The sequence below is a fragment of the Gorilla gorilla genome, chromosome 20 (assembly GCF_029281585.2).
Source record: "Gorilla gorilla gorilla isolate KB3781 chromosome 20, NHGRI_mGorGor1-v2.1_pri, whole genome shotgun sequence".
Classification (NCBI taxonomy): domain Eukaryota; kingdom Metazoa; phylum Chordata; class Mammalia; order Primates; family Hominidae; genus Gorilla; species Gorilla gorilla.
The window spans coordinates 62075140-62097816 of record NC_073244.2 but is presented as its reverse complement, the minus strand read 5'-3'; the positions used below and the strand labels follow the sequence as shown (position 1 = coordinate 62097816).

General features: G+C 47.8%; 1 long non-coding RNA gene across 1 annotated transcript; it reads left to right on the top strand.

Moving 5' to 3' along the window:
• The first annotated feature begins 871 nt into the window (after nucleotides 1-871).
• Nucleotides 872-18619, top strand: LOC129528641 (uncharacterized). Its single transcript, XR_008673907.2, has 3 exons — nucleotides 872-962; nucleotides 5019-5107; nucleotides 12103-18619. It is a non-coding gene; the product is annotated as an uncharacterized lncRNA (long non-coding RNA).
• The last annotated feature ends 4058 nt before the right edge of the window (nucleotides 18620-22677 follow it).

Here is a 22677-nt window from a genome sequence, read left to right as displayed (position 1 = left end):
TTTGAAATCCCAAAGTGCTGGGATTTCAGGTGTGAACCACTGCACCCAGCCTGGCAATTCTTTTAGTGTTTTACGATTAAGATTGATATGAGGCTTTGATTATATGGACATACATAAACACAATAAGAAGCCAGTAATTCTTTAACATTGTCGCTATTGTTGTTCAATATGAATATATGCTTAATTTATTAAGCTTATCTAGAAATGACTGGTTACAGAATTTTTTTGTAAGCTTTCTCAGCATCTAGGGTTACTGAATGTTATTAAAAGTCTTTTTAGTGTATCTATAGATATGCTTGCATATTGATATATTCAGAAAGGTCAAAAGATAAATTGTGTAATGTCCTAATATCAAACCATCCTTACACTCCTGAACACACATCTCCCAGCTCCCAGAACAGGCTCCATTGCCTGTATCACACTGCCCTTTAAGAAGTGGTGGGTGAAACTGAGGCAAACAGGAAGGGAGATGCCCAGGGAAATTGAGTAACAGTGGTTCAACTCATTCACCATCAGTTTACACAGGGCCAAATTTTATCTGTCCTGAAGACTTCAGCCATGGTATGAGAAATTTGGATTAAATGGACAATGGCATCGCCTCTGCCTAAAACAGGGATATTCGCGTGCCAGTACAGTCAGGCATGTCCCAAATACCAGTTTTCCTCCAAAAGCTGTTGTGTATGTATCTAAATACAGTCTTACTCCTGCCCCGCATCCTGCTCCCAGACTCCATTTCCCAGCATTCCCTCGCAGTCAGAGCCCTTAAGCCGGGAGGAGCAAGAGCCTCAATGGTTTCTGGGAAATGTAGTCCAACTGCGATGCCGAGTTTAAGGTACCGGGACTTACAGTTCCGAGACAGGGACTGCGCAGGCGCGTTCCGGGACCCGGCGGAGGAAGGGAAGGCCTGGCTGTCCAGCGGAATCCGCCTGGACGCACGGACCTCGCGGACCCGACCGGAGCAGGTGGGTGCAGGCCGGGCCAGACAGGCTAGCAGAAGCTCCGGGGGCGGGCCCGAGTTGGGTCTGGGTGGGAGTGGGGAGGGCGCTGTGGGTGACGCCCCGCCCCCTCTTGTCATTTCCTGAGTCCCACCTAGTATCAGTGCGGCTCAGACGCCTCGGCGCGCAGGAATTGGGCGTCTGCTGTTTGCCAGGAGTCCGGCGGAGCGTGGGACTGCTGCGATCCCTAAGAAGGGGAACCTACCTTTCCTCACTTTGCAGTTGAAGAAACTGAGAGTCGGGGAGACTCCGCGATTTCTCTCAGGCTGGTAGAGCTGCATCCCAGATTCTGACCCCAGAACCCGAAAGCAGCACTGCACAGGCACAGACTCGGTCTCGGCTCCCCTTATCCTGAGCATCTGTTCTTCCCTCTCTGGGTCTCCCAGCTCTCTCTGATCTTCCCCTCACCCTCGCCGCCCCAGGTCCTGTCCCCCTCTCGCTGGGTCTCTGTACCCCCTCTCTCTGCGTCTCTCTCCCCCTCTCTTTGGGTCTCTGTCGCCCTCTCTCGGTCTCTGCGCCCTCCCACTCCCCAGCCCTTCTAGCGAATCTCTGTGTTTTCCAAAGACAAGGTCATTTTCTTACATAACCATAGCACCACGATCACAATGAGGAAATTAATATTGATGTGATACTAATAGCTAATCTATAGACTTTATTCAAATTTTTGATGATTCTTCCAATAATGTCTTTTTGTCTTTCTTTTTCTTTTTCTTTTTTTGGAGACAGAGTCTTGCTCTGTCACCCAGGCTGGAGTGCAGTGGCACAATCATAGCTCACTGCAGCCTCGACCTCCTGGGCTCAAGAGATCTCCCACTTCAGTCTTCTGAGTAGTCGGGATTACAAGCACACGCCACCATGCCCGGCTAATTTTTTAAATTTTTTTTTGTAGAAACGGGGTCTCACTGTGTTGCCCGGGCTGGTCTCAAACTCTTGGGCTCAAGCGATCCTCCCACCTCAGCCTCCCAAAGTGCTGGGATTACAGCTGGCTCCAATAATGTCCTTAATGGCCGAAGGAAATCCTAGGTCACACATTGCTCGCTTTGTTGGGTCTCCTTCAGTCTGGAACCGGTTTTCAGTCTTCTTTTGGAAGTTCCGAAGATTACAGACCATGTACTTGCATGTCCCTCAGTTTGGGTTTGTCTGGTGCTTCTTCATAGTTAGATTTAGGTCACACGCTTTTGGCAGGGATGCCCTAGGAGTGATGCTGTCTCCTCATCAGACTGGGGACCCTGGGCTCGGCTTGTCCCACCACACACCACATCAGCCTCATTCACATGGGTAAGGTGGCATCTGCCAAGTTTCTCCTCTCTAGTTTCCCTGGTCTGGGCGCGGTGGCTCACACCTGTAATCCCAGCACTTTGGAAGGCCGAGGGGGGCGGATAACCCGAGGTCAGGAGTTCGAGACCAGCCTGGCCAACATGGTGAAACCCCATCTCTACTAAAAATACAAAAAAATTAGCCTGGTGTGGTGGCACACACCTGTAATCCCAGCTCCTTGGGAGGCTGAGGCAGGAGAATCGCTTGAAGCTGGGAGGTGGAGGTTGCAGTGAGCTGAGATCGCGCCACTGCACTCTAGCCTAGGTGGCAGAGCAAGACTCCATCTCAAATAATAATAATAATAATAATAATAATAATACAAAAATTAGCTGGGCGTGGTGGCGGGCTCCTGTAACCCCAGCTACTCAGGAAGCTGAGGCCTGAGAATCACTTGAAACCCGGGAGGTGGAAGTTTCAGTGAACCAAGATCGCCTCACTGCACTCCAGCCTGGGCGACAGAGCCAGACTCTGTCTCAAAAATAAAATAAGGCCAGGTGTGGTGGCTCACGCCTGTAATCCCAGCACTTTGGGAGGCTGAGGCGGGTGGATCACCTGAGGTCAGGAGTTCGAGACCAGTCTGGCCAACATGGTGAAACCCCATCTCTACTAAAAATACAAAAAATTAGCCAGGTGTCGTGGTGGATACCTGTAATCCCAGCTACTCGGGAGGCTGAGGCAGGAGAATTGTGTGAACCCAGGAGGCGGAGGTTGCAGTGAGCTGAGATTGAGTCACTGCACTCCAGCCTGGGCAACAAGAGTGAAACCCTGTCTCCAAATTAATAAATTAATTATTTAAATAAGATAAAAAAGTTACCCTGTTCTTTTTGTAATTAACAAGTGATTCATGGGGATAAAGTTAAGACTCTCTTCCTCATTTTCTCATCAAAACCTCGTGCACTAGGCCGGGTGTGGTGGCTCACACCTGTAATCCCACCAATTTGGGAGGCTGAAGCGGGTGAATCATGAGGTCAGGAGATTGAGACCATCCTGGCTAACATGGTGAAACCCTGTCTCTCTTAAAAAAAAAAAAAAAAAATTAGCCAGGAGTGATGGCAGGTTCCTGTAGTCCCAGCTACTCAGGAGGCTGAGGCAGGAGAATGGTGTGAACCTGGGAGGTGGAGCTTGCAGTAAGCCGAGATCACGCCATTGCACTCCAGCCTGGGCAACAGATAGAGACTCCGTCTCAAAAGAAAAAAAAAACACCTCGTGCACTAGTTTCAGCATTCAGGTGTGTGTGTTCTGTGTAGCCGGGGATGTGTATGGCTTCTCGCCCAGGAAATGTGTGTGAGGTGCTGCATCTTTTCATTCTGTGGACTGTATTAGTTTCCCATGGCGCTGTAACAAATTGCCACACACTTAAAATGACACAATTTTATTATATTACAATCCTGGAGGCCAGAAGTTGGAAGCGGGATTCAAAGGGATCAAGGGGTCAGCACGGCCATGCTCCCTCCAGAGGCTCCAGGGATGCATCTGTTTCGCTGCCTCGTTGCCAGTTTCCAGGGGCCTGCTTTCCTTGGCTTGTAGCCCTTTCCTCTGTCGTCAAAGCCAGCAGCATAGCGTCCTCTCTCTCAGCCTCTGCTGCTCTCTGCTTCTGGTGCATGGCCTTCTTCTGCCCTGTGTCAGACTCTCCTCTGCCCCCTCTTATAAGGACACTTGTGAAGGCATTTAGGGCCCACCCAGATAATCCAGGGTAATTCCCCCCATCTAAAGATCCTTCACTTAATCCCTTCTGCAAAGTCTCTTTTCCATATAAGATAAGATTTGTAGGTTCCAGGGATATCTCTGGGGGCTGTTATACAGCCTGTCTACCCCACCAGGCAGGAAGTCCCAGTTTATGGAATAAAGTTTTAAGAATCTTTGCCAAGGCTGGGTGTGGTGGCTCATGCCTGTACTCCCAGCACTTTGGGAGGCCGAGGTGGGAGGATTGCATGAGCCCAGGAGTACGCGACCAGCCTGGGCAACATAGAGAGACCCTGTCTGTATTATTAAAAAATAATAAATTATATAAATAAATAAGAACCCCTGGCCCAGGCACAGTGGCTCAGGCCTAAAATCCCAGCAATTTTGGAGCCTGAGGTGGGTAGATCACCTGAGGTCAGGAGTTCAAGACCAGCCTTGCCAACATGGTGAAACCCCATCTCTACTAAAAATGTAAATATTAGCCAGGCATGGTGGCAGGTGCTTGTAATCCCAGCTATTCAGGAAGCTGAGGCAAGAGAATTGCTTGATCCTGGGAGGCGGAGGTTGCAGTGAGCCGAGATGGCACCACTGCACTCCAGCCAGCCTGGGACACTGAGTGAGAATCCATCTAAAAAAAAAAAAAAAAATATATATATATATATATATATATATATATATATATATATATATATAAAAGATAGGGGTGGCCCTGTGGCTAGACTTCTCTGAAACTTTTTGTCTCCATGAACTTGAGCAAGTCTTGACCTCTTGTGCCTCAATGTCCTCATCTAGGGGTAACCATCGTTCCCACGTCCGAGAGCTGTTGTGTCGGGGAGGTGAGACAGCCTCATGGTTGCTGGCTGTTGTCACTGGTATGGAATGGGGGCCTCAGGTGGCCTGTCCTGGGACTTTGCTTTGACTCTTAGGGGACCATGGCACCTTCCGTGACCAGGAGTCTTGGGGAAAGCATCTGTCTGTCAGGGTCACAAATGACCCTTTTTCTGCTGTGGTCTCCTCCTCCAGCTCTTCGGGCCCTGGCGTGGACCCTTCTCCCAGAGGCACATGCCCAGAACCCAGCAATGGCCAATGGGACCCTGATGGCCGAGGGCCAGGTGAGTCTGGGCTTCCTCTTCCCCAGGATAACTTTGTGGACTCCAGTGGGCCCTCTTCATCCCTGTGCATTATCTCAAGGTCTCCTGACTCTTCCAATACTGGGAAAGGGGGTATGAGGAGACGGGAGCCGGGCAGTGCCGAGGGGCAGGAGGCAGAGGCAGAATGCTCTGAGCTGGGACCGTGTCGCGCAGTCTAAACATTTTCCATCGAACACTGCAGCCTTTCAGTTACCAGGCAAAGTGGGCAATGGATGGTTTTGCTTCATCCCTGAGCCTCATCCCTGGAGTCAGGAATGGGGGTCAGGATCAGGGATGGGGTCTGGGATAGAATGGGACTTGCGAATATCTCCTGCACAAAACGGCTTGATGGATTTTTCTTTAAGTATTTCTTAGGCTGAGCACGGTGGCTCATGCCTGTAATCCCAGCACTTTGGGAGGCTGAGGCAGGCGGATCACGAGGTCAGATCGAGACCATCCTGGCTAATACGGTGAAACCCCGTCTCTACTAAAAATACAAAAAATTATCCGGGCGTGGTGGCGGGCGCCTGTGGTCCCAGCTACTCGGGAGGCTGAGGCAGGAGAATGGCGTGAACCCGGGAGGTGGAGCTTGCAGTGAGCCGAGATCGCGCCACTGCACTCCAGCCTGGGGGACAGAGCGAGACTCCATCTCAAAAAAAAAGCATTTCTTAGGGCTGTCACTTAGAGCTGTGCAGGTTATGCACTGCACAAGGGTGCCTCATCCCAGGCAGGACTCCCACCTTATACCTCATACATTGGTGGCAGTTTGCAGGCAGTTTGATAGACTGTCATATACTAAATTAATTGGTATATTACAATGACTTCCCAACAGATGGCAGTAAAGAGTCATGTGAAAGGGCTCCTTGTTCTACTTTCTACCAAGGTGCCTATGGGCGAGTTTCTGCCTTAGATAGGTTCCCATAGGCCAGTTGGATTCAGGCATCCCAATTCTGCACAATCAGAATGTTCCAGCCCAGGGGGCTGTTGTGGGCTTTTGACCCCTGACACTTCTGCCCCCAAGTTCCAGAAGGAAGTGCCACTCCACAGAATGAAACTGGCCCTTGCAGGAATCAGTGACCTTCAAGGATGTGGCGGTGGACTTCACCCTGGAGGAGTGGGGCTGGCTGGAGCCTGGCCAGAGGGAGCTGTATTCACCCAGTACCAAATGTAAATGTGTGCCCCAAATGCAGCAATCAAGATAAAATAATATTTAATGCAATATTGGCCAGGTGCGGTGGTTCACGCCTGTAATCCCAGCACTTTGGGAGCCCAAGGTGGGCGGATCACTTGAGGTCAGAAGTTTGAGACCAGCCTGGCCAACATGGCAAAACCCTGTCTCTACAAAAAAAAAAAAAAAATTAGCAGGGTGAGGTGGCACACGCCTGTAGTTCCAGCTACTTGGGAGGCTGAAGCAGGAGAATCACTTGAACTCAGGGAGACTGCAACACTGCACTCCAGCCTGGGTGACAGAGTGAGACTCTGTCTCAATAATAACAATAATAATAATAATGCAACATTTTTTAAAAATCAAAATCAATGCAAAAAAATCAATGATGAACAAAATATCAAATTTTTTTAAAAGGCCAGTCTCATGCCACATCAGACTGCTATTTCAAAGGAAATGTATGTGCCCCCATATACTTGCTTTTTTTTTTTTTTAAGGAGAGGGGTTCTTGCTCCATTGCCCAGGCTGGAGTGTGGTGGTGAGATCATAGCTCACTGCAGTAACAAACTCCTGGGCTCAAGGGATCCTCCTGCCTCAGCCTCCTGAGTAGCTGGGACTACAAGCACACACTACCATGCCTAGCTAATTCCTAAATTATTTCTGTAGAGACAGGCTCTCCCCATGTTGCTCAGGCTAGTCTTAAACTCCCAGGCTCAAGCGATCCACCCACCTTGGCCTCCCAAGGCCTGTGCTGGGATTACAGGCATGAGCCACTGTGCCCTGCGCAAGTTTTTATATATTTTTTCTAAATTTATTTTTCCTGGAATGCTAAACTAGTTGAAAAATACTGAAAAATGAAGTAAATGTGTTGAAATTCACAACATTATTTTACATTTAAATCTTTCATATATACCCTAGACAGAATTTGAATAATTTGACTTTCTTGGCTTTTAATGGAGGCAAATCTGTCATTAACACTTTCTATTTTTTTTTTTTTTTGATCATTCTTGGGTGTTTCTCGCAGATGGGGATTTGGCAGGGTCATAGGACAATAGTGGAGGGAAGGTCAGCAGATAAACAAGTGAACAAAGGTCTCTGGTTTTCCTAGGCAGAGGACCCTGCGGCCTTCCGCAGTGTTTGTGTCCCTGGGTACTTGAGATTAGGGAGTGGTGATGACTCTTAACGAGCATGCTGCCTTCAAGCATCTGTTTAACAAAGCACATCTTGCACCGCCCTTAATCCATTTAACCCTGAGTGGACACAGCACATGTCTGAGAGAGCACAGGGCTGGGGGTAAGGTCATGGATCAACAGGATCCCAAGGCAGAAGAATTTTTCTTAGTACAGAACAAAATGAAAAGTCTCCCATGTCTACTTCTTTCTACACAGACACGGCAACCATGCGATTTCTCAATCTTTTCCCCACCTTTCCCCCCTTTCTATTCCACAAAACCGCCATTGTCATCATGGCCCATTCTCAATGAGTTGTTGGGTACACCTCCCAGACGGGGTGGTGGCCGGGCAGAGGGGCTCCTCACTTCCCAGTAGGGGCGGCCGGGCAGAGGCACCCCTCACCTCCTGGACGGGGTGGCTGGCCGGGCGGGGGGGCTGACCCCCCCACCTCCCTCCCGGACAGGGCGGCTGGCCGGGCGGGGGGCTGACCCCCCCAACTCCCTCCCGGACGGGGCGGCTGGCCGGGCGGTGGGCTGACCACCCCACCTCCCTCCCGGACGGGGCGGCTGGCCTGCCGGGGGGCTGACCCACCCCCACCTCCCTCCCGGACGGGGTGGCTGCCGGGCGGAGACGCTCCTCCCTTCCCAGATGGGGTGGCTGCCGGGCGGAGACGCTCCTCACTTCTCAGACGGGGCGGCTGCCGGGCGGAGGGTCTCCTCACTTCTCAGACGGGGCGGCCGGGCAGAGACGCTCCTCACCTCCCAGACGGGGTCGCGGCCAGGCAGAGGCGCTCCTCACATCCGAGACGGGGCGGCAGGGCAGAGGCGCTCCCCACATCTCAGACGATGGGCAGCCGGGCAGAGAGGCTCCTCACTTCCTAGATGTGATGGCGGCCGGGAAGAGGCACTCCTCACTTCCTAGATGGGATGGCGGCCGGGCAGAGACGCTCCTCACTTTCCAGACTGGGCAGCCAGGCAGAGGGGCTCCTCACATCCCAGACGATGGGCGGCCAGGCAGAGACGCTCCTCACTTCCCAGACGGGGTGGCGGCCGGGCAGAGGCTGCAATCTCGGCACTTTGGGAGGCCAAGGCAGGCGGCGGGGAGGTGGAGGTTGTAGTGAGCCGAGATCACGCCACTGCACTCCAGCCTGGGAACCATTGAGCACTGAGTGAACCAGACTCCGTCTGCAATCCCCGCACCTCGGGAGGCCGAGGCTGGCGGATCACTCGCGGTTAGGAGCTGGAGACCGGCCCGGCCAACACAGCGAAACCCCGTCTCCACCAAAAAAATACGAAAACCAGTCAGGTGTGGCGGCGCGTGCCTGCAATCGCAGGCACTCGGCAGGCTGAGGCAGGAGAATCAGGCAGGGAGGTTGCAGTGAGATGGCAGCAGTCACTACAGTCCAGCTTCGGCTTGGCATCAGACGGAGACCGTGGAAAGAGAGGGAGAGGGAGACCATGGGGAGAGGGAGACGGGAGACGGGAGATGGGAGAGGGAGAGGGAGAGGGAGACTGTGGGGAGAGGAAGACGGGAGACGGGAGATGAGAGGGAGAAAGGGAAGAAAGGACAGCCCCGACACCCGGAGCCATTGTGGCTCCGGCCGGTTGCGCCTGCCCTCGGGCCCTCAGGGGGGCGAGGGTTCGAGGGTACGAGTTCGAGGCCAGCCTGGTCCACATTGGTTGCAAACAAAAATTGTTTTTATCGTTCCCTATATAACAACAAAACATAAAGGGAGGACGCCTTGATAGGGAGAAATGACATCTTCCTAAGCGTTTTTAAATTACTTCAATGTATCTTTTTTTTTTTTTTTTTTTGGGAGACCGAGGCTTGCTCTGTTGCCCAGGCTGGAGTGCAGTGGTGTGATCTTGGCTCACTGCAACCTCCGCCTCGTCGGTTCAAGGGAGTCTCCTATCTCAGCCTCCTGAGTAGCTGGGATTACAGTCGCCTGCCAAGAGATGGGGTTTCGCCATGTTGACCAGGCTGGTCTTGAACACCTGGCCTCAAATGATCCACTCGCCTTGGTCTCCCAAAGTGGTAGGATGACAGGCGTGAGCCACCGCGCCCAGCCTCTTCTATTCTTTTAGAGACAGGGTCTCACTCTGTTGCCCAGGCTGGAGTGCATTGATGTGATGTGTGATCATAGCTCATTGCAGCCCTGACCATCCGAGCTCAAACAATCCTTCTGCCTCAGCCTCCGGAGTAGCTGGGGCCGCAGATGTGCACCACTGCACCTGGCTAATTTTTAACATTTTTGTGGAGCCAGAGTCTGTATAAAATAAAGTGTAAATAGTACCATAAATAAAGTATACATAGTACCATTTTATAGTAGTATAAAACGGACGTTAGAAACTCTGAACTTCAAGGTGAAAAAAATACACAAAAGTAGTTCTCAAGTTCTAGAGACTTGGAGAATCCAGGAATCAACAATGTCGTGGAACTCCTACAGCCTTTCATAAAGAATGGCCCTCGAGGAAAGTGGAATTGTCAGTGGGCATTGTGTTGGTGCCTCAGCTAAACACGGCAGGAATTTATTTATAACCTAGTGTAACATCCTCGAGGCACTGTTCAATTATTCAAGCAATTGTAAAATTCTCCCAGTCTTAGAAAAGATACAGGTGTGTGTCCCTCTGCTGTGGCTGTGCACTGAGGCTTCAGTAAAAGTTGCCGTCTAAAACCACCGGCCTGCCCTTGAATTCTTTTTTTTTTTTTTTTTTTTTTTTGAGACGGAGTCTCACTCTATCACCCAGGCTGGAGTGCAGTGACACGATCTCTGCTCGTTGCAACCTCCGCCTCCCGGTTGAATGATATTGAGATGTAAAAAACCATACAAAAGATCAATGAAACCCAAAGTTGATTTTTTAAAAAAATTATTTATTTATTATTTATTCCATAAATTATTGGGGTACAGGTGGTGTTTGGTTACATAAGCTCTTTAGCGGCGATTTGTGATTTTGGTGCACCCGTCACCTGAGCAGTATACACTACACCCTATTTGTTGTCTTTTATCCCTCGCCCCCGCCAACTCGTCCCCCTAAGTCCCCAAAGTCCATTGTATCATTCTTACGCCTTTGCGTCCTCATAGCTTAGCTCCCACATATCAGTGAGAACATACGATGTTTGATTTTCCATTCCTGAGTTACTTCACTTAGAATAATAGTCTCCAGTCTCCTCCAGGTCACTGCAAATGCTGTTAATTCATAAAAAGTTGATATTTTCGAAGGCATAAATAACATTGAAAGACCACTAGCTAGATTAATAAAGGCAAAAAGACAAGATCCAAATAAACACAATCAGAAATGACAGAGGTGACATTACCACTGACCCACAGACATACAAGAAACCCTGAGACTATTCCACATGCCTCTATGCACACAAACTAGAAAACTAGAAGAAATAGATAAATTCCTGGAAACATCAAACCTCTCAAGATTGAACCAGGAAGAAATGGCAACCCTGAACAAACCAGCGATGAGTTCCAAAATTCAGTTAGTCATACAAAACGTACCAACCAAAACAAAAGCCTTAGACTAGACGAATCCACAGTCGAATTCTACCAGATGTGTAAAGAAAAGCCGGCACCAATCCTACTGAAATTATTCCACAAAATTGAGGAGGAGCAACTGCTCTGGAACTCATTCTATGAGGTCAGAGTCATTCTGATACCGAAACCTGGCAGAGACACAACGAAAAAAGAAAAATAGGTAAAGTAATACATATGCTAATGATCTTGATTTAGCCATTCTACGGTATATACATATTTCAAAACAATATGTACATGATAAATATGTACAATTTGTCAATTAAAAATATATAAAAGGAATAGGAAAAAATTCAAATGGCGCAGAATTTGAAAGGAGAAGATACAGAACAAACTCCAGTGTCTTCTTTATTCAACTATATATACACACATTCAATGGACCGGGAGCAGTGGCTCAAGCCTGTAATCACAGCACTTTGGGAGGTCAAGGCGGGCGGATCACCTGAGGTCGGGAGTTCGAGACCGGCCTGGCCAACATAGAGAAACCCCAGCTCTACTAAAAATACAAAATTAGCCGGGCATGCTGGTGCATGCCTGTAATCCCAGCTACTCGGGAGGCTGAGGCAGGAGAACCGCTTGAACTCAAGAGGTGGAGGTGTGGAGGTTGTGGTGAGCCGAGATGGCACCATTGCGCTCCAGCCTGGGAAACAAGAGCGAAACTCAGTCTCAAAAAAAAAAAAAAAAAAAAAAAGGATTTAATGAATGAATGATGAGACCGTTGGTGACATCTCCCACCTTCTCCCTCTCACTCCACTGCAGTCACACGGGGCTCCTCACTGTTCCCGTAGCAGCAGGCATGTGCCCGCACAGGGCCTCTGTACTGGCTGTTCCCACTGCCCGAACCCCCTCATGCACCATCTGCGCTGTCCAATACGGCCGCCTCTGGCCACACATGGCTACTGAGCAGTTGAACATGGCTGGCCCAAACCAAGATTTCCAATACGTCGTATGGTTAAAAAAAAAAACATAAAATCTTGCAAAAATGTTTCTATTGATTATGTTAAAATTATGATGTTTTAGGTATATTAGGTTAAATCAGCTATTTTATCAAAATGAATGTCACCTGTTTGTTTTTGCTTTTTTTTTTTTTTTTTTTTTTGAGATGGAGTCTCGCTCTGTCGCCCAGGCTAGAGTACAATGGCATGGTCTCGGCTCACTGCATCACTGCAACCTCTACCTCCCAGGTTCAAGCGATTCTCCTACCTCACCCTCCCAAGTGGCTGGGATTACAGGCGTGTGCCACCACACCCAGCTAATTTTTGTATTTTTAGTAGAGACAGGGTTTCACCATGTTGGCCAGGCTGGTCTCGAACTGCTGACCTCGTGATCTACCTGCCTCGGCCTCCCAAAGTGCTGGGATTACAGGTGCGGGCCACTGCGCCGGCCATGTTTCTCGACGTCTGCTGGCAAGCACGTTCCAGTATTCGCATGGCTCCTAGCCCTCATCTCCATTTCTCTGCACAGATGTTACCTTCCCCATGAGGTCTGCCTTATACATGAGGCCTGTATTATCAACTGCAAGTCCCCATTCCCCAACCCCGTTGTTTCTTCTCTCCAGAACACTAGGCACCATCTGATCTACTATGCCTTTTCCTTATTGTCAGATACTGAACTCTCAGATACAGTTCCCCTTCCTCCCTCCAGGGGGCGCCACGGAACGCAGGGCCCTCACTGGCCCTGGGGACTGGGTGACGTCAGGGGTGAGCCTCTTGTGACTGCCTCCCTCACCCTGCGTAAGCTCAAAGGGACTAAAGGTCAGCCCCGACACCCGGAGCCATTGTGGCTCCGGCCGGTTGTGCCTGCCCTCGGGCCCTCACGGAGGCGGGGGTTCCAGGGCACGAGTTCGAGGCCAGCCTGGTCCACATTGGTTGCAGAAAAGAATTCTTTTTATCGTTCCCTATATAACAACAAAACATAAAGGGAGGACGCCTTGATAGGGAGAAATGACATCTTCCTAAGCGTTTTTAAATTACTTCAATGTATCTTTTTTTTTTTTTTTTTTTTTTTTTGGGAGACCGAGGCTTGCTCTGTTGCCCAGGCTGGAGTGCAGTGGTGTGATCTTGGCTCACTGCAACCTCCGCCTCGTCGGTTCAAGGGAGTCTCCTATCTCAGCCTCCTGAGTAGCTGGGATTACAGTCGCCTGCCAAGAGATGGGGTTTCGCCATGTTGACCAGGCTGGTCTTGAACACCTGGCCTCAAATGATCCACTCGCCTTGGTCTCCCAAAGTGGTAGGATGACAGGCGTGAGCCACCGCGCCCAGCCTCTTCTATTCTTTTAGAGACAGGGTCTCACTCTGTTGCCCAGGCTGGAGTGCATTGATGTGATGTGTGATCATAGCTCATTGCAGCCCTGACCATCCGAGCTCAAGCAATCCTTCTGCCTCAGCCTCCCGAGTAGCTGGGGCCGCAGATGTGCACCACTGCACCTGGCTAATTTTTAACATTTTTGTGGAGCCAGAGTCTGTATAAAATAAAGTGTAAATAGTACCATAAATAAAGTATACATAGTACCATTTTATAGTAGTATAAAACGGACATTAGAAACTCTGAACTTCAAGGTGAAAAAAATACACAAAAGTAGTTCTCAAGTTCTAGAGACTTGGAGAATCCAGGAATCAACAATGTCGTGGAACTCCTACAGCCTTTCATAAAGAATGGCCCTCGAGGAAAGTGGAATTGTCAGTGGGCATTGTGTTGGTGCCTCAGCTAAACGCGGCAGGAATTTATTTATAACCTAGTGTAACATCCTCGAGGCACTGTTCAATTATTCAAGCAATTGTAAAATTCTCCCAGTCTTAGAAAAGATACAGGTGTGTGTCCCTCTGCTGTGGCTGTGCACTGAGGCTTCAGTAAAAGTTGCCGTCTAAAACCACCGGCCTGCCCTTGAATTCTTTTTTTTTTTTTTTTTTTTTGAGATGGAGTCTCACTCTATCACCCAGGCTGGAGTGCAGTGACACGATCTCTGCTCGTTGCAACCTCCGCCTCCCGGTTGAATGATATTGAGATGTAAAAAACCATACAAAAGATCAATGAAACCCAAAGTTGATTTTTTAAAAAAATTATTTATTTATTATTTATTCCATAAATTATTGGGGTACAGGTGGTGTTTGGTTACCTAAGCTCTTTAGCGGTGATTTGTGATTTTGGTGCACCCGTCACCTGAGCAGTATACACTACACCCTATTTGTTGTCTTTTATCCCTCGCCCCCGCCAACTCGTCCCCCTAAGTCCCCAAAGTCCATTGTATCATTCTTACGCCTTTGCGTCCTCATAGCTTAGCTCCCACATATCAGTGAGAACATACGATGTTTGGTTTTCCATTCCGGAGTTACTTCACTTAGAATAATAGTCTCCAGTCTCCTCCAGGTCACTGCAAATGCTGTTAATTCATAAAAAGTTGATATTTTCGAAGGCATAAATAACATTGAAAGACCACTAGCTAGATTAATAAAGGCAAAAAGACAAGATCCAAATAAACACAATCAGAAATGACAGAGGTGACATTACCACCGACCCACAGACATACAAGAAACCCTGAGACTATTCCACATGCCTCTATGCACACAAACTAGAAAACTAGAAGAAATAGATAAATTCCTGGAAACATCAAACCTCTCAAGATTGAACCAGGAAGAAATGGCAACCCTGAACAAACCAACGGTGAGTTCCAAAATTGAGTTAGTCATACAAAACGTACCAACCAAAACAAAAGCCTTAGACTAGACGGATCCACAGTCGAATTCTACCAGATGTGTAAAGAAAAGCCGGCACCAATCCTACTGAAATTATTCCACAAAATTCAGGAGGAGCAACTGCTCTCGAACTCATTCTATGAGGTCAGAGTCATTCTGATACCGAAACCTGGCAGAGACACAACGAAAAAAGAAAAATAGGTAAAGTAATACATATGCTAATGATCTTGATTTAGCCATTCTACGGTATATACATATTTCAAAACAATATGTACATGATAAATATGTACAATTTGTCAATTAAAAATATATAAAAGGAATAGGAAAAAATTCAAATGGCGCAGAATTTGAAAGGAGAAGATACAGAACAAACTCCAGTGTCTTCTTTATTCAACTATATATACACACATTCAATGGACCGGGAGCAGTGGCTCAAGCCTGTAATCACAGCACTTTGGGAGGTCAAGGCGGGCGGATCACCTGAGGTCGGGAGTTCGAGACCGGCCTGGCCAACATAGAGAAACCCCAGCTCTACTAAAAATACAAAATTAGCCGGGCATGCTGGTGCATGCCTGTAATCCCAGCTACTCGGGAGGCTGAGGCAGGAGAACCGCTTGAACTCAAGAGGTGGAGGTGTGGAGGTTGTGGTGAGCCGAGATGGCACCATTGCGCTCCAGCCTGGGAAACAAGAGCGAAACTCAGTCTCAAAAAAAAAAAAAAAAAAAAAAGGATTTAATGAATGAATGATGAGACCGTTGGTGACATCTCCCACCTTCTCCCTCTCACTCCACTGCAGTCACACGGGGCTCCTCACTGTTCCCGTAGCAGCAGGCATGTGCCCGCACAGGGCCTCTGTACTGGCTGTTCCCACTGCCCGAACCCCCTCATGCACCATCTGCGCTGTCCAATACGGCCGCCTCTGGCCACACATGGCTACTGAGCAGTTGAACATGGCTGGCCCAAACCAAGATTTCCAATACGTCGTATGGTTAAAAAAAAAACATAAAATCTTGCAAAAATGTTTCTATTGATTATGTTAAAATTATGATGTTTTAGGTATATTAGGTTAAATCAGCTATTTTATCAAAATGAATGTCACCTGTTTGTTTTTGCTTTTTTTTTTTTTTTTTTTTTGAGATGGAGTCTCGCTCTGTCGCCCAGGCTAGAGTACAATGGCATGGTCTCGGCTCACTGCATCACTGCAACCTCTACCTCCCAGGTTCAAGCGATTCTCCTACCTCACCCTCCCAAGTGGCTGGGATTACAGGCGTGTGCCACCACACCCAGCTAATTTTTGTATTTTTAGTAGAGACAGGGTTTCACCATGTTGGCCAGGCTGGTCTCGAACTGCTGACCTCGTGATCTACCTGCCTCGGCCTCCCAAAGTGCTGGGATTACAGGTGCGGGCCACTGCGCCGGCCATGTTTCTCGACGTCTGCTGGCAAGCACGTTCCAGTATTCGCATGGCTCCTAGCCCTCATCTCCATTTCTCTGCACAGATGTTACCTTCCCCATGAGGTCTGCCTTATACATGAGGCCTGTATTATCAACTGCAAGTCCCCATTCCCCAACCCCGTTGTTTCTTCTCTCCAGAACACTAGGCACCATCTGATCTACTATGCCTTTTCCTTATTGTCAGATACTGAACTCTCAGATACAGTTCCCCTTCCTCCCTCCAGGGGGCGCCACGGAACGCAGGGCCCTCACTGGCCCTGGGGACTGGGTGACGTCAGGGGTGAGCCTCTTGTGACTGCCTCCCTCACCCTGCGTAAGCTCAAAGGGACTAAAGGTCAGCCCCGACACCCGGAGCCATTGTGGCTCCGGCCGGTTGTGCCTGCCCTCGGGCCCTCACGGAGGCGGGGGTTCCAGGGCACGAGTTCGAGGCCAGCCTGGTCCACATTGGTTGCAGAAAAGAATTCTTTTTATCGTTCCCTATATAACAACAAAACATAAAGGGAGGACGCCTTGATAGGGAGAAATGACATCTTCCTAAGCGTTTTTAAATTACTTCAATGTATCTTTTTTTTTTTTTTTTTTTTTTTTTTTGGGAGACCGAGGCTTGCTCTGTTGCCCAGGCTGGAGTGCAGTGGTGTGATCTTGGCTCACTGCAACCTCCGCCTCGTCGGTTCAAGGGAGTCTCCTATCTCAGCCTCCTGAGTAGCTGGGATTACAGTCGCCTGCCAAGAGATGGGGTTTCGCCATGTTGACCAGGCTGGTCTTGAACACCTGGCCTCAAATGATCCACTCGCCTTGGTCTCCCAAAGTGGTAGGATGACAGGCGTGAGCCACCGCGCCCAGCCTCTTCTATTCTTTTAGAGACAGGGTCTCACTCTGTTGCCCAGGCTGGAGTGCATTGATGTGATGTGTGATCATAGCTCATTGCAGCCCTGACCATCCGAGCTCAAGCAATCCTTCTGCCTCAGCCTCCCGAGTAGCTGGGGCCGCAGATGTGCACCACTGCACCTGGCTAATTTTTAACATTTTTGTGGAGCCAGAGTCTGTATAAAATAAAGTGTAAATAGTACCATAAATAAAGTATACATAGTACCATTTTATAGTAGTATAAAACGGACATTAGAAACTCTGAACTTCAAGGTGAAAAAAATACACAAAAGTAGTTCTCAAGTTCTAGAGACTTGGAGAATCCAGGAATCAACAATGTCGTGGAACTCCTACAGCCTTTCATAAAGAATGGCCCTCGAGGAAAGTGGAATTGTCAGTGGGCATTGTGTTGGTGCCTCAGCTAAACGCGGCAGGAATTTATTTATAACCTAGTGTAACATCCTCGAGGCACTGTTCAATTATTCAAGCAATTGTAAAATTCTCCCAGTCTTAGAAAAGATACAGGTGTGTGTCCCTCTGCTGTGGCTGTGCACTGAGGCTTCAGTAAAAGTTGCCGTCTAAAACCACCGGCCTGCCCTTGAATTCTTTTTTTTTTTTTTTTTTTTTGAGATGGAGTCTCACTCTATCACCCAGGCTGGAGTGCAGTGACACGATCTCTGCTCGTTGCAACCTCCGCCTCCCGGTTGAATGATATTGAGATGTAAAAAACCATACAAAAGATCAATGAAACCCAAAGTTGATTTTTTAAAAAAATTATTTATTTATTATTTATTCCATAAATTATTGGGGTACAGGTGGTGTTTGGTTACCTAAGCTCTTTAGCGGTGATTTGTGATTTTGGTGCACCCGTCACCTGAGCAGTATACACTACACCCTATTTGTTGTCTTTTATCCCTCGCCCCCGCCAACTCGTCCCCCTAAGTCCCCAAAGTCCATTGTATCATTCTTACGCCTTTGCGTCCTCATAGCTTAGCTCCCACATATCAGTGAGAACATACGATGTTTGGTTTTCCATTCCGGAGTTACTTCACTTAGAATAATAGTCTCCAGTCTCCTCCAGGTCACTGCAAATGCTGTTAATTCATAAAAAGTTGATATTTTCGAAGGCGTAAATAACATTGAAAGACCACTAGCTAGATTAATAAAGGCAAAAAGACAAGATCCAAATAAACACAATCAGAAATGACAGAGGTGACATTACCACCGACCCACAGACATACAAGAAACCCTGAGACTATTCCACATGCCTCTATGCACACAAACTAGAAAACTAGAAGAAATAGATAAATTCCTGGAAACATCAAACCTCTCAAGATTGAACCAGGAAGAAATGGCAACCCTGAACAAACCAACGGTGAGTTCCAAAATTGAGTTAGTCATACAAAACGTACCAACCAAAACAAAAGCCTTAGACTAGACGGATCCACAGTCGAATTCTACCAGATGTGTAAAGAAAAGCCGGCACCAATCCTACTGAAATTATTCCACAAAATTCAGGAGGAGCAACTGCTCTCGAACTCATTCTATGAGGTCAGAGTCATTCTGATACCGAAACCTGGCAGAGACACAACGAAAAAAGAAAAATAGGTAAAGTAATACATATGCTAATGATCTTGATTTAGCCATTCTACGGTATATACATATTTCAAAACAATATGTACATGATAAATATGTACAATTTGTCAATTAAAAATATATAAAAGGAATAGGAAAAAATTCAAATGGCGCAGAATTTGAAAGGAGAAGATACAGAACAAACTCCAGTGTCTTCTTTATTCAACTATATATACACACATTCAATGGACCGGGAGCAGTGGCTCAAGCCTGTAATCACAGCACTTTGGGAGGTCAAGGCGGGCGGATCACCTGAGGTCGGGAGTTCGAGACCGGCCTGGCCAACATAGAGAAACCCCAGCTCTACTAAAAATACAAAATTAGCCGGGCATGCTGGTGCATGCCTGTAATCCCAGCTACTCGGGAGGCTGAGGCAGGAGAACCGCTTGAACTCAAGAGGTGGAGGTGTGGAGGTTGTGGTGAGCCGAGATGGCACCATTGCGCTCCAGCCTGGGAAACAAGAGCGAAACTCAGTCTCAAAAAAAAAAAAAAAAAAAAAAGGATTTAATGAATGAATGATGAGACCGTTGGTGACATCTCCCACCTTCTCCCTCTCACTCCACTGCAGTCACACGGGGCTCCTCACTGTTCCCGTAGCAGCAGGCATGTGCCCGCACAGGGCCTCTGTACTGGCTGTTCCCACTGCCCGAACCCCCTCATGCACCATCTGCGCTGTCCAATACGGCCGCCTCTGGCCACACATGGCTACTGAGCAGTTGAACATGGCTGGCCCAAACCAAGATTTCCAATACGTCGTATGGTTAAAAAAAAAACATAAAATCTTGCAAAAATGTTTCTATTGATTATGTTAAAATTATGATGTTTTAGGTATATTAGGTTAAATCAGCTATTTTATCAAAATGAATGTCACCTGTTTGTTTTTGCTTTTTTTTTTTTTTTTTTTTTTGAGATGGAGTCTCGCTCTGTCGCCCAGGCTAGAGTACAATGGCATGGTCTCGGCTCACTGCATCACTGCAACCTCTACCTCCCAGGTTCAAGCGATTCTCCTACCTCACCCTCCCAAGTGGCTGGGATTACAGGCGTGTGCCACCACACCCAGCTAATTTTTGTATTTTTAGTAGAGACAGGGTTTCACCATGTTGGCCAGGCTGGTCTCGAACTGCTGACCTCGTGATCTACCTGCCTCGGCCTCCCAAAGTGCTGGGATTACAGGTGCGGGCCACTGCGCCGGCCATGTTTCTCGACGTCTGCTGGCAAGCACGTTCCAGTATTCGCATGGCTCCTAGCCCTCATCTCCATTTCTCTGCACAGATGTTACCTTCCCCATGAGGTCTGCCTTATACATGAGGCCTGTATTATCAACTGCAAGTCCCCATTCCCCAACCCCGTTGTTTCTTCTCTCCAGAACACTAGGCACCATCTGATCTACTATGCCTTTTCCTTATTGTCAGATACTGAACTCTCAGATACAGTTCCCCTTCCTCCCTCCAGGGGGCGCCACGGAACGCAGGGCCCTCACTGGCCCTGGGGACTGGGTGACGTCAGGGGTGAGCCTCTTGTGACTGCCTCCCTCACCCTGCGTAAGCTCAAAGGGACTAAAGGTCAGCCCCGACACCCGGAGCCATTGTGGCTCCGGCCGGTTGTGCCTGCCCTCGGGCCCTCACGGAGGCGGGGGTTCCAGGGCACGAGTTCGAGGCCAGCCTGGTCCACATTGGTTGCAGAAAAGAATTCTTTTTATCGTTCCCTATATAACAACAAAACATAAAGGGAGGACGCCTTGATAGGGAGAAATGACATCTTCCTAAGCGTTTTTAAATTACTTCAATGTATCTTTTTTTTTTTTTTTTTTTTTTTGGGAGACCGAGGCTTGCTCTGTTGCCCAGGCTGGAGTGCAGTGGTGTGATCTTGGCTCACTGCAACCTCCGCCTCGTCGGTTCAAGGGAGTCTCCTATCTCAGCCTCCTGAGTAGCTGGGATTACAGTCGCCTGCCAAGAGATGGGGTTTCGCCATGTTGACCAGGCTGGTCTTGAACACCTGGCCTCAAATGATCCACTCGCCTTGGTCTCCCAAAGTGGTAGGATGACAGGCGTGAGCCACCGCGCCCAGCCTCTTCTATTCTTTTAGAGACAGGGTCTCACTCTGTTGCCCAGGCTGGAGTGCATTGATGTGATGTGTGATCATAGCTCATTGCAGCCCTGACCATCCGAGCTCAAGCAATCCTTCTGCCTCAGCCTCCCGAGTAGCTGGGGCCGCAGATGTGCACCACTGCACCTGGCTAATTTTTAACATTTTTGTGGAGCCAGAGTCTGTATAAAATAAAGTGTAAATAGTACCATAAATAAAGTATACATAGTACCATTTTATAGTAGTATAAAACGGACATTAGAAACTCTGAACTTCAAGGTGAAAAAAATACACAAAAGTAGTTCTCAAGTTCTAGAGACTTGGAGAATCCAGGAATCAACAATGTCGTGGAACTCCTACAGCCTTTCATAAAGAATGGCCCTCGAGGAAAGTGGAATTGTCAGTGGGCATTGTGTTGGTGCCTCAGCTAAACGCGGCAGGAATTTATTTATAACCTAGTGTAACATCCTCGAGGCACTGTTCAATTATTCAAGCAATTGTAAAATTCTCCCAGTCTTAGAAAAGATACAGGTGTGTGTCCCTCTGCTGTGGCTGTGCACTGAGGCTTCAGTAAAAGTTGCCGTCTAAAACCACCGGCCTGCCCTTGAATTCTTTTTTTTTTTTTTTTTTTTTTTGAGACGGAGTCTCACTCTATCACCCAGGCTGGAGTGCAGTGACACGATCTCTGCTCGTTGCAACCTCCGCCTCCCGGTTGAATGATATTGAGATGTAAAAAACCATACAAAAGATCAATGAAACCCAAAGTTGATTTTTTAAAAAAATTATTTATTTATTATTTATTCCATAAATTATTGGGGTACAGGTGGTGTTTGGTTACCTAAGCTCTTTAGCGGTGATTTGTGATTTTGGTGCACCCGTCACCTGAGCAGTATACACTACACCCTATTTGTTGTCTTTTATCCCTCGCCCCCGCCAACTCGTCCCCCTAAGTCCCCAAAGTCCATTGTATCATTCTTACGCCTTTGCGTCCTCATAGCTTAGCTCCCACATATCAGTGAGAACATACGATGTTTGGTTTTCCATTCCGGAGTTACTTCACTTAGAATAATAGTCTCCAGTCTCCTCCAGGTCACTGCAAATGCTGTTAATTCATAAAAAGTTGATATTTTCGAAGGCGTAAATAACATTGAAAGACCACTAGCTAGATTAATAAAGGCAAAAAGACAAGATCCAAATAAACACAATCAGAAATGACAGAGGTGACATTACCACCGACCCACAGACATACAAGAAACCCTGAGACTATTCCACATGCCTCTATGCACACAAACTAGAAAACTAGAAGAAATAGATAAATTCCTGGAAACATCAAACCTCTCAAGATTGAACCAGGAAGAAATGGCAACCCTGAACAAACCAACGGTGAGTTCCAAAATTGAGTTAGTCATACAAAACGTACCAACCAAAACAAAAGCCTTAGACTAGACGGATCCACAGTCGAATTCTACCAGATGTGGAAAGAAAAGCCGGCACCAATCCTACTGAAATTATTCCACAAAATTCAGGAGGAGCAACTGCTCTGGAACTCATTCTATGAGGTCAGAGTCATTCTGATACCGAAACCTGGCAGAGACACAACGAAAAAAGAAAAATAGGTAAAGTAATACATATGCTAATGATCTTGATTTAGCCATTCTACGGTATATACATATTTCAAAACAATATGTACATGATAAATATGTACAATTTGTCAATTAAAAATATATAAAAGGAATAGGAAAAAATTCAAATGGCGCAGAATTTGAAAGGAGAAGATACAGAACAAACTCCAGTGTCTTCTTTATTCAACTATATATACACACATTCAATGGACCGGGAGCAGTGGCTCAAGCCTGTAATCACAGCACTTTGGGAGGTCAAGGCGGGCGGATCACCTGAGGTCGGGAGTTCGAGACCGGCCTGGCCAACATAGAGAAACCCCA